Source organism: Triticum aestivum, chromosome 5D (assembly GCF_018294505.1).
Source record: "Triticum aestivum cultivar Chinese Spring chromosome 5D, IWGSC CS RefSeq v2.1, whole genome shotgun sequence".
Lineage (NCBI taxonomy): Eukaryota > Viridiplantae > Streptophyta > Magnoliopsida > Poales > Poaceae > Triticum > Triticum aestivum.
In genome coordinates this window covers 51,547,614-51,559,204 of record NC_057808.1, presented here as the reverse complement: position 1 = coordinate 51,559,204, position 11,591 = coordinate 51,547,614, and the positions used below count along the sequence as shown (strand labels likewise).

The following is an 11,591-nucleotide window of genomic DNA, read 5'->3' as shown; positions in this document are numbered from 1 at the left end:
GGAGATATCAAGAATGTTAAATTCTGGAAGGAATGTACTCTCATTGTTCGACATGCTGTTTGTGCATATATGCTTGGCACTTTTTTTGTTTTAGGCAGAGGAATTGACATCATTATTATGGTAAGTGTGCGATGCATGTGAGGGTGTTTCTATTTTCAAGCTAAGTTAAGAATTATTTATTTTCTTTGTAGGCAGAAGCAATGAACATCTCATATTGTAGGCATAATTCTATTTTTGAAATATTTCTTTCAAGTTGTGCCATGTAGGGATGTTTATTTATTACTAGTTTCTTGCAGTTGGTCGGATACTTTTGTGCTCCTTTTGTGTACCAATGCTTCCGTTTTATTGGTGGGCTTTGTAATATTTATAGCAACATTGTCTAGAATTAAGTAACCATGTGTATTTTCTGGGTCAATGCTCACTTTAGCTTGTAGTCTCCTTCCACAACCAAGGTGTCTAGCTTGCATGTGTCTATAAGAGAGCGAAAGTGTTGTTGTTATTTCTCCGGTGCTTCTAGGGTGCTTTCTTATCCCCTCATGCAGAGGTTCACATTTTAGGTATGTAATACACACGTAAAAGGTTTTACAACCATAGTATTGATTACAGAGAGTGATCACTTGAATTACTTCTGATGCAAATTTTAATAGCCTCTAGCATATCTTGGCCTGACCTTCAACCGGCTTGGGAGCTTTGTTAGGATGGGCTGCTATCGAAGGCAGCCTAGATCCTGCAGTCATCCTTGCACTGTATACTGCTGGTATATGCATATCAGGTATTTTTCTAGTGGTGTTCTTTCATATGTAAATTGATTAAAAACATCTTATCGAATGTTCGTCATTTTTGATGGTGGTATCTGAAATTCTGAATACACCCAGGACAAAGAAGATGAGCTCAAAGTAGGTATAAGTCCACAACATTAAGGTTTGGAGATTCGGCAAAGCAATGGATGAGTGCCTTTGGTGCTGCATCAATTGGCAGCTGGGCGCTCAGTGGCTGGCCACACTGCTGATCTTGGTTGATTATCAGACGGCAGAGTGTTCTATGAAGAATAAACTGTTTTTGACATAACATTGACTACATACTTTAATCATGTGGGATAGGATAGAATGGCCCTACTACCCTCTTCTGACAGCCGCAGCTTCACAGTTGGCATGGTAGATTTCAACCGTCGACTTATCTGATCGCGGAGATTGCAACAGAAAGTATGTTTCTTCACATTGAAACCATGGAGATTTAGAACAAATGGTGTGTTCATTGGTTTGTTAATTAGACGTACCATTACTGGAATTTACTGGAATTTTGTTCGGGTGACTTGCATCGTTATACATATGTCTAATCCCTACTCTGCTGGTTTGTCTCAAATAAGTGGTTTGGAGCTCTGGTATTTACTGGAGTTTTGTTCGGTTGACTTGCATCGTTATACATACATGCATACATAGGTATATTTTTCTGTAGGATTTTGATAGTTCTGATAGAACCAGTACATATTTATGACTAGTACGAGAAGGACAACCAGACTATTTTAACCTTGTGATCTGCTAGATGTAGTCTACTACAGACTGAACATCTGCAATTTTTCTCTCTCTCTGCCGTAACATGTGCTTTTCTCAGTTTATTTTTTTTGCGGGGTGAAAGGGAGTTTTATTCCAAAATTATAGGGTTATAATCCCAAGCCAACTGCTCCTCACAACATGGAGGACTCGAGTTCAACCATACTGCAGTACAACACTCGGTACGGCTATAATGTGCCAAGATATGTGCTACCATATGCTGCTCTCTACCAATTTTACAAGGAACAAACTCCCTAACAACCAAGTGAGCTTTAATCTCAGCGCCAAGATGACCATAGGCTGATCTGGATAGTGTGTTACCAGTAAGAGTTGCCAATGCATTTGAAGAATCCGATTGGACCCTCACCGACTTATCTGAATGTTGGATGGCCAAAGCCATGCCTTGCATGATTGCATGCATTTCCGCTTCAAGGGCGTCATTACAATGAAAGATGTACCTATATGCCGCAAAGAACATAGAACCATCATCGTTCCGCGGTACCATTCCGGTAGAAGCGCGCCCGTCCTGGCTCGAAAAAGAACCAGCAACAGAGAGGGCTACCCAACCAGCTGGAGGCCGAGGCCATGGTACAGGTGTTGACAACCTTTTACTACTCACCACACGGCCTTCCTCCGAAATTGGCATCTTCCCTTTTATTATTTCTTCCATAGTAAGATTTCTTGCTAAATGAAGTGACTTGTAATAGCTATCCAAATAGTCAACTGTAGCATGAACCGGGGTCTCACCCTTTCCATGAGTCATGTCGTTCCGTAGCTGCCATATTCGCCAAATGTTCATAATCACCAAGTCCCAGTATGTTCTGAACACTTTAATAGTAGTTGCAAGAGCCAATCCTTCCCTGAATCAATTAGTTGTGCATCATCAGGCAATGGACAAATCTTGCGTGGACCTTCCCAGACTTGCCGAGCATGCATATGCATGCATGTTATAAGGGCATGAAAACTACTATCTTTCTCCTTGCCACTTATAAATCTTCGGAAATGTTAAAAATCTGATGTCATACTTTTGCTAAAAATCTGATGATTAGATTTGCCATGCGAAAAAAATTCCATGCTTGTGTATAAGAATTGCCATATTCTATGGTGAAAATTGTCATGTAGCATAAAAAAATCAACAGAAAAATTGCCATGTTGGAGCATTTTCCTTAATTTACATATTTTTATAAAGTTTAAAGGCTTTTCATAAATTATAGAGATCTTAGAGCAGTTAACTGAATATATGATCATTTCACACAAATTAGGGCATTGTGTGTGAATATTAGAGCATTTCCCTGAATTTAACTTATTACATTGCATTTTTGCTGAATTTATATATAGCTTTTCATTCATTATATATGTTCAAGCAAGCACAAACTAGTGCACTTGCCCTGCCCCAGGCCCCAGCAACATCAACACGCTCTCAGACTCAAGCAGCAGCAACACATCTCAAACTGCTACATCTTCAGTGCCTGCATGCACAAGCTAACAAGTTTAAACCTCCTAAAAAAGATTTGCAACTGTTGATGTTGTGCCATCTTTAGTCCCAACTCAACATCTGCTGTCAGAGAGAGAGATAAAGAGGGGCAAACAGGAGAAGCGATGCATCTTCAGTGCCAACCTATTCCTGTTCACATGTTGTTCTTGTTGTCTAAGATGTAATTGCCCTGTTTTTATGTTCGCCAATGTTGTCACACATCTATGGAAATGCCAGGAATATTTGTTGTTACATTGCTATGAAAATGCCAGAAATATTTTTGCTATATGTACAACATTATCATCTCTCGTCTCCCATATCTGCCCCAATAGCAGCAATCGCTTCATTCTTCTCTTTCCGTTGATCTTGTAGAGCAACAAGAAGCTCTTCTCTTCTTGTCTGTTCTTGAGACCGAGCCAAACAGATCACTAAGAAACATCGTCAATGTCCAATCATGTCATTCAACATACCCACACCCACTGGTATGTTCATTTGTCTGAACAGAAATCAATCAGAACGGACGGGGAGAAAAAAGCAGAAACCCAGAAGATTGTAGCATGTCTGCATTTTTGGCCTCAAACGGCCGCAAGGTCCAAATTAGACTAGGACTTTTAGATGAAATTAGACTAGGATTTGATGGTTTAGAGTGCTAATTTTAGGGAATCAAATGTTAAGTTCCGATTTGGCTAACCTCTACAAGTTCAAGGTTTAAAATGAACCTTACTTGCTAAAACAAAAAGTTGGGTGCAAAGCGTGGCATGTACGTCCATGGCTATAGGCCAACTTCCAGTGGGATGTTTGGAAAGAATCAAATGAGGATTTAATCGGTAAATCAAAAGGGAACCCAGATAATACTAGGAGTAGCTCTGAGAAAATGGAAATATGTATACTATGCTTTTAAAAAAAGAACAACTCGTAAGCATCAATGATGTGAACTGTGTGTTGCGCTAAGCATAGATACAGAGCTCTTTGATCTGGGCTTTGTAGGATGAATATAGATTTAAGGGGGAAATGACAAATGGTATGGATCATCAGGACAATTCCCGCCACAGCGAATGATTAAGCTGTAACACGTGCAAGTGCCAGAAGATACACAATTTTTCAGCAAAAAACATTTAGCCAGTAAATGAAACCCTTGCAGTAACACTAGAGTAACCTGTTTGTTTGTACAAGAACGAATCAGAAAACGTTATCTACCAAACTTAACAGCACAAAACTTTTCCAACTAGATCATTGTACTGTCATAACACAAAAATGGCATATCAGCAACAAGCACATAAACACCAAACCTTCAAGCTACTGTAAAGCAACTCTACCGGTTGACTTTCGATGCATTTCCACCAAAAGAAAAAGATGCAACAGAGAAAAACAAACATCTTCTCTATCAGTCGCTCATGCTTGCTTTCTTGATCGCGGTAAGGTTCCTTTTGAGAGAATTGACAGCAGATAGCATCTGTAGTTTCTCCCCATCGTGTTTTCGATTCGTCTTCTTAGAAGATGTATCATCTGGATTCACCAGAGGTAATTCCTCCATAGGCGGTTCACTGTCCAATGTGCCTGCATCTGCATGTGCACCCTTCTTCCTGGCTTGTTTTCGCATGAAGGTGGCACTCCTGCGCAAAAGCATTCACGGTAAGCATAAATTAACACTATGGAGATCATGCAGATTATACACTAGCAGGATAGGGATATGATGATTATGGAATCTGGTGGCACCTCTTATTCTGGGGATCAGTAGGATCCAATGCAAATAGATGATTCGCCAACATGGTTTGAACCTCGGGTCGTCTGTGCTAATATCGATCACATGAAGTTTGTCCTCGACACAATCCTTGCCCTTTTTTGCCCTTCTTACTCTTGCACTTTATGTTGTAACCCTTTTACACCAATGGTTGTATCCTGGTCAGCAGCAACCAAGAGCTCCAACTCTTCTTTAGTTGCTTCTAGCTCAAAATGTTCCTCTGCAAGCTTCTTGTCCTTTCCTTTCCCTTTGGTCTTCTTCACCTTCTATTGCTTGATTGGCTTAACTTCTTGATCATCCTTTTCATCTTCAAAGAAATCATCATTTCCATGAGCACTATCTTCCTCACTATACTCATCATCATCCTTTGACGACCTCTTCCTAGCTTTACGCTTCTCCTTCATTTTTTCTTGATGCATCTCCCAGACAATCTTCGTCTCGGTGCTCTTTCTCTCAAGGATATGTTTGCTGAGGTCCTCAAACTCCACGTTGAATGTTATCTCCATGTCCTGGTCATCAGTTTTTTCCTCATCAGATTTATCTCCTTGTAGTAAAAGAGCCAATCTTTCCTTGTTTGTTAACTTTCTTTTCCCTACACCATTTGGCAGAGACTCGTCACTGAAATGGTCTACATCATCATCTAATGCAAAGTCATAACTTGGTAAAAATATTCTAGGGTCATCTAACTGCAACAGAAAAAAATTGATAGGTGGTCTATGGACCTGTATGTTATTTTTATTATTTCTAGTGTTCCTTGTACCGAAGTAAATAGCATAAATCGACCACAATTAGGGCTAGGGTTCCAGAAAACTACCACTTATTCAAAATTTCCAAAAACATACCACAAAGTTGGTTTTTGATTTCAACAAACCCAACTGACCATGTGGTTTAAAATTGATCCGGTTTATGACAGGTCGGGTTTGTTCCTAAACAAACCGTTTGTTTTACTGGTTCTTTGACTGTTAACTTACATCTCGGGACCACATGTAATCTCTCTCTCTTCCTTCCTCTTCTCTTTCTTCTCTCCCTCTCTTTCCGCTCACAAAATGGAATGATGAGCTGATCATGCAGTTTTACTCCACTGCCCATTTCTATCCAGCTGGGAGGATAATATGGATGTCTGAGGGTACTAGGTACCAGTCCATAGTTGAAGAATGGGCCAAGCTGATAAATGCCCCTGAAGAACATGAAGATGACTTGGATGTGTATGCCACCAAGAAGAAATATCACAACACTATGGCCAACATGTACAAGGAGATCCCAGATAAAGCTTTGGAGACTCACAAGCTTGGATCAGTACATTACCTGTTGTCTGGTCTGCCTACCATCAAATGGATCCTTAGGCACACATTGCTACCCAAGTCAGGAGGTCACAAGATGATTAGAGGACATGCTATCAATTAGCTACACTTGTTTGATGTGCCTCAGAAGTTCAAGGTCATGCATCTGATTGTAGAGACAATAAAAAGGACAACTGCTGACCAGAAGAGAAGCTGTGGATATGCTCCACACATTCAGGAGCTCATAAACTCCAAGATGGGCACATGTACATACTTGTTGGACAAGGAGCACCTTCCTCTGCATCCTGATTTTGAAGATAACACTGTTGTGATGAATGAGGAAGAGCCCACATCTGTGCAAGCACATGAGAAGAAAGAGAAGGCAAGGGCAGAGAAAGCTGCAAGGATGCCAACTGTTGAAGAGGCATCTCAAGTGTTCTTGAAGACCAAGCAAGATCAACTTGGATATCTGATCCAATCCACTTTTGAGGATTGAGAAGGGCTTGGCCACCCTGACTCAAAACCAGGAGAGCTTGGAGAGGATCATTGAGCAGAAATTCTATGATCTTGACGTCAAAGTAACTGAGATTCAGTCAGCAGTTGAGCAACTTCAGGAGGAAGTGGAGGAGAAGAAGGGCAAGTCAACTACAGATGCTTTTGCTAGAGTGCCCCGAAGCCAGAGGTCTGCTGCAGTGCCAGTCACAGATACTAGAGCCACAGCATCAGCACCAGCAGCTACAGCTCCAGTGCCACCTCCAGCAGCCACGCCACGAGCTCCAGCTACATCAACAGAAGCGTTCGTCCTTGGAGTCATCTCTACACCACCTCATGAAGGCCAAGCTTGAGAGACGGTTTAGCACTATGCATTTTTTTAACTTTTTGGTAACTTGTTGCCAAAGGGGGAGAAAAATGTATAGATCATAGGCTTCGAGAGAGAGTGTTGCTTTTTATCTCTCTTGCTATTTTGGTTGAACTTCTCGATTGTGTGCTTGTGTGAGATATTTTTTCTCCTTGCTTGATCATGTGTTTGATCATATGCTACCCTTAATGCTTGTTGGACGATATTATCTCTTATATCCTTATATGATCATTCACTTGCTTGGTGATGAGTGCATGCTTTGAGTTTCTATCATTTTGAGCGCTCCACCAAGATGTATGTGACATGGAAGACACTACAAAAAAATACACTTCCGTGATGATACATGTTTGTCACAGTAGGTCACGTTTTCTGTCATGCATGTACATCCATGACAAATTTATGACAGAATCAAGATAGTCATACCTGTGCTGTCGTAGAAGTGTTCCATGACATTACCAAAATTATCATCACGGAAGTGTCCACTTCCATGACGATAAATCGCGCGTCACAGAAGTGCTTTCGTCAAGGGTGACCGACACGTGGCATCCACCGTAACGGAACGCCGTTAAGCTATCGGGTCCGGTTTTGGATCCGATAACCCGTTAACAGCCCCGACCAATGGGGATTTTCCACGTGTAAAATCATCATTGGCTGGAGGAAACACGTGTCGGCTCACCGTTGGGACAGATGTCATCCACTCATTGGACCCAAAGCGCCTATGATACGTCGACACGTGGCACGGCCCAACAGAGGCCCATTCCTGTGAAAAGGCCGGCCCGTTTGACTTGGTCAAAAGGTGGCGGGCCGGCCCACGGCAAGCCTGTTAACGGCCTGTTCGCATATAGCCCATTTACAGCCCGCTAACCCAGGGCCCGTTTACGGCCTATCCGAATTAGGCCCAGTAGCGTCATCTGGGCCGTCCAATATAATTCCAGCCCGTTTTAACTTCCGGCCCATGTATGGCCCATGACGTCTTTTGGCCCATATGAGGCCCTTAGTAACCCTCGGCCCATTAACGGCCCGTGGTAAAACTGGCCCGTAATGAACAGTGTATCACTTTATACCCATTAACGGCCCATTATTCCGTTGGGCCGTTTCCAGCCCATGTTATCTTTCGGCCTTCTCAGGGCCCATTTATTCTTGGGCTCATTTCCAGCATTCGTTTACTTTCGGCCCGTTACTGTCATTTTCTGCTTGTGGGCCAAATACAGCCCGTGGTTACAGTCGGCCCGTTTGTGGCCCGTTAATACGTTGGGCCGTTTTCATAGCGTCATCAAATACGGCCTATTAACGACGGCCCGTTATGGTCGGCCCATGAACGGACGATTTCAACTCTAGCCCATTTACGGCCATAATGTGGTCTGTTATTGGCCCATGTTTGGCCAACCGATCATACGGCCCGTAGAAGGCCCATTGATGATACGGCCCGTAGAAGGCCCATTGTGTCTACGCCCCGTAGAAGGCCCATTGTTTCTACGGCCCTTAGAAGGCCCATTGTTTCTACGGCCCGTAGGAGGCCCATGTTAACTACAGTAAATATGTAGCCCATTGTTAATGTGGCCTAGTTTTAAAAAATAGGTTATTGCGGCCACTAGCAAACCGCGGAAAAAGAACTGCACTGACTACAAGAAAACAAATAAACAAGACAACGGAAATAAATAAGCAAGCAACTTACGCTAGGCTATCACGGCTATTACACATATTACATCCACTGGGCATCAAAGTTCGCCACAAGTGCAAATATAGGGAACAAAGCAGCATATAAACGCCGCAGCAAAACAAGTCCAGAACTGAAACCACTTCAGAAGAGCTCAAGAAACAATATCCTGGGTACCCATAATGCTGGCAAGATGCTTAGCAAGCTTATTAACTTTCTCTTGTTTGGCGCTTAAATCCTCCAGCACTTGCTGTTGCACCAGAAAGTATGCATCTGAATTCTGCAGGGACTTCCTCAGTCCTTCGGCTTCCTGTCGCATAACATCTGATCGATGTCTTTCAACTTGAAGTTGAGACTCAAGAAGCCGAACTGATTCAGGCAGCGAGTTCGAAGAGCTGGTGCCAGCAGTAGTAGCCAGTAACTCGAACACTACATCAAGACAGGACTTTGGGGTTGTCTCAGTGTCTTCAATATAGTTTTTATCAGCTTTCTTGGAGAACAACAGGGATGTCTCACTATCTTGAACCTGATCTGCATTACTTCCTTTACCATTGCATAACGGGGTACTCTTCTCCAATATTTTATCCGCGTTCTAAAGGAGAAACAAACAAACACATCACAGGTTTACAATGTAGTATATGAAACTCATTTTGGTAAACCAGTTCAGTAGTAAGGTGGACAGGATAACAGCATGAAACAAACATATATCTATGTAGTATGGTCACTGTATGGTCTATATCATTCTAGTTTATGTTGCCAAATCAAGATAGATACAGTTCGAATCATATCTATTTAAGACAAAGCAGCATAGACAGAATATAAGTGTGGGAAACTACACAGCAATAACAACACTTGTAATGTGCATGGCATGAGAACATAACTGTTTATTCAATTGAAACTGAAATCAACATAGAGCAAGTTACAACAGCAAACACGTTAAAGAAACAGGTTTAAAACATACCTGTTGCGCCATTGGAGTTTCAATTGCATCCTTCAAATTTGAAATTAGTTGGTATGAGTAAATACAGTGATGCAAGAGCAAAGTAGTATGAACCATAGCTACGGAACCTGACCTGAGAACAATTCTTCTTCTGCTTTAAGCGTTGACTTGGGGTTCGGAGTGGTGGTCCTCGTGCTTTGGGCACTGCAGTTGCCTTACTAACTGCTCGTGTTTGGGTGCTCTGTGGTGGAGACGGTGTTGTGTCAACGGGAACTGGGTTACTATCTGCTGGGGTTGGGGTTAGAAGGGGTGTAGCTGGTTCTCTGTCCAACTGGGTAGGGGTACAATCTGCGTGAGTCTGGGTTATGTGTGGTGGGGCTGGTTCTTGGGCAAGTACAACCGTGGTTCTATCTCCATCGACAGGTAGCACGATCTTTTCTGAAGACCGTGTTTTTACTCCCACAGATACTGCCATCACCCCCTCCAATTGAAATGGCTGATAAACAAGAAAAGTAATTGAATGTACAGACATTGTAAGATAGACAGGTGCAATGGATAGTAGGGAAGAAAACAGGGCATGAAATAATTCACATTTATGTTGTCTAACCAAACAGAATAGCAGGACATAATTTCAAATATATGATGGCTAATTAAACAGGATAGCATGACACAATTTCACATGTATGATGGCTAACTAAACAGGATAGAATGACATACTTCAAAATATGATGACTATGTAAACAGGATGACATGATATAACTATACGATGTGTCTATTAAAGTGGTTGGCATGCCATAAATCACAAACATGCCGTCGATGGAAACATGATGGCATGATATAATTCACGGATAGAATGACATAATTCAAAATATGATGACTATGTGAACAGGATGAGATGATATAACTATATTATGTCTTTAGAAAATGGGTTGGCATGCCATAATTCAGATACATGCTGTCTATGTAAACATCATGGCATGATATAATTCAAATATATGATTTATATACTAAGGAAGTGAGCAGAGGGCAATCGCATATATGATGTGTCAACTAAGGAGATGGCATTCAATATCGTGTATATGATGTAAAAACTAAGCATTGCAATACAACATATGCATGATATGAGTAATATAACCCTGCCAAGTTTGAGCATACACCTCAGGGGGATAATAGGACTGGTCATCTGCCTCTGAATCCTCCTCTGAAGAGCTATCTGTAACCAGCAACATATCTGCTTCACCAGGTAGCATTGTCTGCTCTGAAGACCTTGTTTTCACTCCAGATTTCTCCATCACCAATTCAAATGGCTGATGCACAGGAAGAGCAGTTGAATATACAAACATTGTCGACAAAAGCAATGAGAAATACAAAAAAAGGACGGCATGATATAATTCACATATATGACGCTTGGCTAAACAGCATGGCATTGCATAATTCACATATATAATGCCTTGCAACAAGATAGCATTGCATAATTCACATATATAATGTCTTGCAAAAAGATGGCATTGCATAATTCACATATATGGTAATTAGACACTAAACAGGTGGCATTCACACAAATCATGTCTAAACTAAGCAAATGACATAGCAATGCAAGATACCATACGCACGATATGAGCAACATAACCCTGCCAAGTTAGAGCATGCACCTCGGGGGGGGGGGAATAGGACTGGTCATCTGTCTCTGAATCCTCCTCTGAGGAGCTATCTGTAACCAGCAAGACATGCGCTTCGTCAGATAGCATTGTCTGCTCTGAAGACCTTGTTTCCACTCCAGATTTTTCCATGACCGTGCCGAATGGCTGATGCACAGGAAGAGTAATTGAATGTACTAAAATTGTTGACAAATTTAACACGTAATAAAAAATGATGTCATGATATAATTCACATATAAGATGACTGGCTAACCAGGGTGGCATTGCAAAATTCACATATATGATGCCTGGCTAAACAAGATGGCATTGCATGATTCACATATACGATAAAGAAACTAAACAGATGGCATTGACACAAAGCATGTCTAAACTAAGCAGATGACATCTTTGATGTATACAGTAAGCAATGCAAGGCACCATATGCATGATATT

At 41.6% G+C, this 11,591-nt stretch overlaps 1 pseudogene; it reads left to right on the top strand.

Annotated features, from left to right (window-relative positions):
* Positions 1–52: 52 nt before the first annotated feature.
* LOC123120235 (4-hydroxybenzoate polyprenyltransferase, mitochondrial-like) lies at positions 53–4,083 on the top strand (annotated as a pseudogene).
* The last annotated feature ends 7,508 nt before the right edge of the window (positions 4,084–11,591 follow it).